Source organism: Talpa europaea (assembly GCF_964194135.1).
Source record: "Talpa europaea genome assembly, chromosome: 7".
NCBI classification, from domain to species: Eukaryota; Metazoa; Chordata; class Mammalia; order Eulipotyphla; family Talpidae; genus Talpa; species Talpa europaea.
The window spans coordinates 32,666,431-32,672,566 of NC_140074.1; positions in this window are offsets into that span (position 1 = coordinate 32,666,431).

Genomic DNA, 6,136 nt, shown 5'->3' on the forward strand with positions numbered 1-6,136 from the left:
TCACTGTAGGTTTCTTTTTTCCCCTCTTAATCAACCACCAGTGTACTTTGACCAAAATAAGTGATCTTCTTTCAGACTAATGTATTTTGCCTCTGTTCATAATATTTTTTAGTTTTTTTAAATAATTTTAGAAAGCTGTAATGATAGTACAGAGAGGCCCCATGTACCTAATACCTAGTTTGCCCCTGATAAGTTTACTTTTATACTGAGGTGTTGGTTTATAGTGTCTGATTTTAAAAATAATATTTTAAAGCATGTATTCTTTTTTCAGTTTAGAATAGCAAGTGTGGACACTTTCAATTTACAATGATTTTTGCCTTTTTGTTTTAATTACACAGCAATTCTTAATTCCATTGTGAAGCAGTTTTTATGAGTCATCTAATTCTCAGGGTTTGATTTTGTGGTATTTCAGAATATGCCTCATGTTAAATAAAAGATAGATTTTATACTTACTGAATCTTTATATCCATTATCTTGTTTGGAAGACTGTATACTCATCCACCTTTCATTTATAATGATACTGTTAAACCTTATTACATGGAGTTAAAATTTGTGGTTAAAAATGAGTAAGTCTAAAGACTTCCATTGACATTTAGCAGTTAGTTAGCAAGGTGAAGAGGACAGTTAGGATGTTCCTGGAAAGTTGCTAAAAGGCTCTCAGAAACCTATTTATTCTCTAACACAGTAACTTTGCCAATGAGGTCTGTGATCTTCTGCATTGTCACATTCCTCCTTTCCCTTGCTAATTTAGGAGGAACTCAGATTTCAAATGGAAATGAGTGATGTATGAAGTGCATTGCATTGTACATAGTACTCAATGCATTTATGTGATCAACTTTTAAAACAAAATAGAAAACTGTTACTCTTCTGTCTCAAAAATAATTTTATAAGCTCTTTCTTTATATCTTACATATGGCCCAATTTTATTCCCAGTGAAGTAACTAAATGAATTACACTACTTCTTTCCTAACTCTAAAATCTAAACTCCTAATATGACCTTCAGAACTCTGTGTGAGTTGGTGAATTTTTAGAGTGAAGCCTATACTGTCTTAAAACTTAATGCTTACCTCTTCCAGCTTCATTTCAACCCACTCTCACTCTTGTTCATTGTACTCTTCTTTTAGGACCTAGAAGTTCAAGACACCTTAAGGTCTGTGCATATGTTCTCTTTGACTTGACATTTCGTTACAGGTTCTCATTACATTTTACATTGCCTCCATGATGTTGCAGTTATTTAGAGTGAGCAGAACATAGCACTTATGTGATAAAATTATTTGTATGCAGTTATTTAATGCTTGTCATCCTTCTTAAAGAGAGACCTTGTCATTTGTCATCATCATCATTCCAGTAGCTGGCACATAGTAGACATTCAATATACATTTGTTGAATAAGTAAGAAATCTAGGTAATTTATATTAAAGTTCTAGCATACTTTTTAAACGAATGCCCCATTTTTACTAGAGATTTGTATAAATTAATAGATTTATGTAATAAAAAAATTCCTCATTCTTTTTCCTCGTCTCCAATTTGGTAGGTCATATGTATTTCTGGTATCTTGGCCAAAGAGTACAAAGTCAAATTCCTCAATTCTTTGTGCCCAGTGTTATCATTAGGTATTTTTTAAAGGTCATCCATTAAGGCATTCATGTAAAGGAAGAAAAGTCTCCACAATGCTACTTGAAAGGCATGTTGATACTAGAAGGATATGTTTCCACCCTTAGTATAGAATTAGGCCATTTGGATATCTATATTCAGTATCACTTTAAATGCTAAGTGGAAACATGCTGAAGTTAACTAAGCCTCCTTTTAATATGCTAGCTTTTCTCTTGCCTCTCATTTCCTGCAGGTTGCCTGGAAATATTTTTTCTTTGTGATTAGAAAAAAATTTTGTATATATTTTATATATATAAGCCATCTATAAGTGTAATAGTAAATGTAAATGTATAATATACTATAATCTATAAAGTAGCCTTTTAGATCTCTTTTTCTGTTTCAAGCCTCGAATTGGTGTATTTAATAATTGACATAGTTTTATGATTAGTCATGGCTATAATGTGTACACTAATATAAATGAAAATGTTTACTCAATATAGTACATTATTGATAGTAAATTTAGAAATCTTTAATATTAAAGAGTTAAGAAATTGGTGGTGATTTTAGTCATCCAAAATATAATATGGAGGTGATATACAATTTACCTTACGTCATTCCAGAAGTTGTTTTGCCATCACCTGACTCTGAAGTCTCGTTATAAAGCTCTTGTCAGTCCCAGGTATTTTTACTTATTCAGTAAGTACTTACTATGCACAGCATGGTACTTGACGTTTAGTAGGGTAACAAGAAAGCTGAAGGGCATGGCATATTTCAGATTATTATAGTTTAACTTGGAGACAAAATCGGAATGTCAGAAACAAAATGTGAAGAAATGCTAGAGAATCAAAAATGTATTTTATGTATATAATCTTCAACATCATTCTCAAAGTAATTATCAACATATTCAAAGCATAATTATCTTAAAATTGAAAGAGATATAAGTTAACTGTATATATTTATTGAGAACTACCTAATACAAAAGATGTAGAAAAAACATAGATGAGCAAGATCCCATCCCTGTCCTCAACACTAAAAATATAACATTAAAAGTAAATGTCAGAGAAATAAGGAACTAATAGTTTAACAAAGAGATTCCAGGAGAGGGTTCACAGGCAGCTTTTGTGCTGGGACTAAAACTTTGTTTAGAATCAGGCTTGCAAAGATTCAGTGTCAGAAAAGCACAAAGGTGTTAATAACATTGTATATTTGAAAGCTGATGAGAGAATAGTTCTTTAAAGTTATCACCAAAAAATGATAATGTGATGGAAGTTAACAATTTATTATAGTCAGTTCATAGCATATACATGTATCAAATGATTATAGTGTGTACCTAAAACAAATACAGTATTGTATGTCAATTCTATCTCAATTTTTTGAAAAGGCAGTTTCAGTGGAATATTATGGGTTAAGAGGACCAATGGGGAATGATTAGTAAATAGGTTGGATTGCATGGTAGCAGACTAAAAAATATTCTGGGAAGTAGTTGGCATTTTTTAACTATGTAATTACTACTGAAGCTTTTGAAGCAAAGGTAGTAACAATTACATGAAATATGAGGGCAATTAAATTACCTTGTAAAATTTTTGTAAGCATTAGATGAGAGTATTTATGTAAAACAGCCCAATAATTGCCATATAGTAAATGTTAAATAATAGCTGTTATCAGTCACTTGAATAGAGATAACAGGTTTTTACTAGTGAGTCAAGCCAGTGGTATGAAGATCTGTTATTTGATAGTAATGGTACCAACAGAAGTGAGAGAAAATAAAACTTTAGATAAAATGACTGGAAAAAGGGAACAGCAATGAATAACATGAACTATTATCTCTCCTAAATCTGAATTTAGTGCTAAACTAATAAAAATTCTAGTAGGTGTCTAGGTTTTTTTTGGTGTGATTTGGGGTTTTATTTTTGGTGAGGTTCTTAAGATTGTTTTATTAGTCAAAATTCATGGAGATAGATACTAAGTTGTCTTACCTGTCTTCTGACAGGTTTAGTATATATGAAAATGGTCTTTTTTTAATTCAATGTTTGTCCCTGATTGTAACAGCAGGAGAACACAAAGCAGGATCTCTATGACCCGAGCAGACGGAGTAAAGGAGGAGAGAGTCCTGGAGCCCTCAGTGGCTTTTGCAGGCTTTTATTGGGATTTTATTGGGTACACAGCAGACAGGGTTGCTGGGGGGCCGGAAGGCCTCCCAGCCCCCAGCAAGTCTTCACTCTTTCTGGGCTCTCCGGCATTTTCTGGTGGTCTCTGCTTCTCTTTCACACTCTCTTTCGTTCTTGTTCGCTCTGCTTCTCTGCTCTACCGGCGTCCCGGTGATGCCACCCTTATAAGCCCAGTCTCTCAGCACAGGTGTATCCACTTAACGCATGCCGACACCCTACTCCAGGTGCCCGCCATCAGGCATGCATTCAGGACCACAAGGATCCATCATCAATCCTAATGGCGGGAGGGCAGAAAAGCCTGATACTTTTTCACTTACCCCACACTGATGTAAAAACATAATGTTGTGTTTAAACCTGCAAAGGGATTCTTTATGAGTACTCTATAGCACAGACTCACCTGCAAGAATTCTGTTAGAATTCAAGTTGGTCAGTAGATTGTTCCTCAGAAATCAAAATAGTAGTTTGTTAATTATGACCCAGATTCAACTAAAAAGAAAGTGAATGGTCCCAGGGCACCCCCTTGAATCCTAGCCTTCAGAAAATAACATCATAGAGGAGGTCTTGCAAGATGGTGTCAGTAAAGATGTTGGGCTTGTCTGCTCCATATATTCACAGCTAGATTGCAGTAGAACAAAGCCAAAACCCCTGAAGGGAAAAAAAAAAATCCAAGGCTCACAACCAAAATAACAAACACTTGCATAAACTAGAGTTGAAGTACCTGTTAGCAACAAGAGCACACATCCCAGGATAAGCCTCTATGCTGGAGAAGAAGAAAGAGCAACTCCCAGCCTATGACTGTATATCAAGTGTAATCCATGCCCAGCATTGCATCTAGTCTCCATGAATTCATGGTGGAATACAGACACAGGAATGGAAGGGACACTTATAACAACAGCAGTCTTAGAGAATCTACCTAGCTCCTCCGTACAACTTTGGTACCCGAACACAGTAGGAAGCTTGAATCCCTGGTGCTCTCTGGAAGTGATCCTTTGCTGCCCTCTTGCCCTGGTTCTCTTTCATACCTACTATCCCTCACATGTAACAGTTCTCTAATTACTTTTTAATAGTAATTAAAATGCAAAGAGAACAGTCCGAAAGTCTACCCCTATTACCCATAAAATCTAAAGAGACAAAATGACATACCACAAATGCTGGAGCAATAAAAAAACACTCTTGAGAGGAGTCTAGAATATGTCTGAAGCAGAGTTCAAGCTAACAATTATAACAATGCTCATTGATCTAAAAAAAAAAAAGTTGATTAAAAAACAGGAACAGGAAAAAAAAATATGAGGCAGGAAACAATTAGAAATAACAGAGCTAAGTAACATCACCAAAATAAATTACAATCAAGGACCAAAAACTACAGAAAAAAACAATGGAGAAACTCAATGAGCTCAAAAGCATAATGTAAAACAGAAAGAATTTTTAAAAATGAAAATAGTGCCTTTTGGGATAACAATGTTCATAACTTTGAGGTCCCAGAAGGAAAAGAGAAAGGGAATAGAAAATTTAAAGAAGTAATTACTGAAAACCATCTCAATTTTTAAAAACTAACGAGAAACCCAGAAATTCCAAACAAAATAATATGTACACATATGCACTAAGACAGTCATAATAAAGCTGTTGAAAGCCAAAGTCATGGGCAGAATACCAAAAATATCAAGAGAAAAAAGAGCAACCTACAAGAAACTCACCAAACTGTCAAACTTTTAAGTAGAAACATGATAAGCACAAAGGGATTGGCAGGAGATATTTAAAGTACTTAAAGAAAAAGCCTTCCAGCCCAGAATCCTTTACCCTGCAAGATTAAAATTCAAAACAGAAGGAAGGTTAATCAAAAACTAAAAATTTATCAACACCAAGCTGCACATAAAGGGAACCTTAAAGGGTTTATTATAAAGTAAGAGAACAATTAATATAGAGGCAAAGGGCCCTAAATCGCCTCCCTGGTGGCATAGGGATTGAGTCTCCACACTATCACTGCTGAGGCCTAGATTCCATCTCTGGCCAGGAAGCTTGCCCACATATGACCCAGCAGACCTGTCTCATCTGTTCCTCCCCATAACAGTGTATTTCAGTAGATATGCCTGTCCTGCTCCCCACTCTGTCGCTGGTGAATCCTCTCACCCACACTACTCCTTACATGTCTGGCCTACACCCCAGTTCTTGTATGCATAAATAAATAAAATTAAATCTTTAAAAAGCCCTAAATCATTTAACATGGAGGAAGAAGAGAAGGATTAAAAGGTCACCCATGAGAGCAAATCGGAGATCAGACCATACACAGGCCACACATATATTCCATCATTTGCTAACATCAGCACTGTTCTCAAAAATTTAAAGAAGTAACACATAAGACAATAGAAATGTAAACTA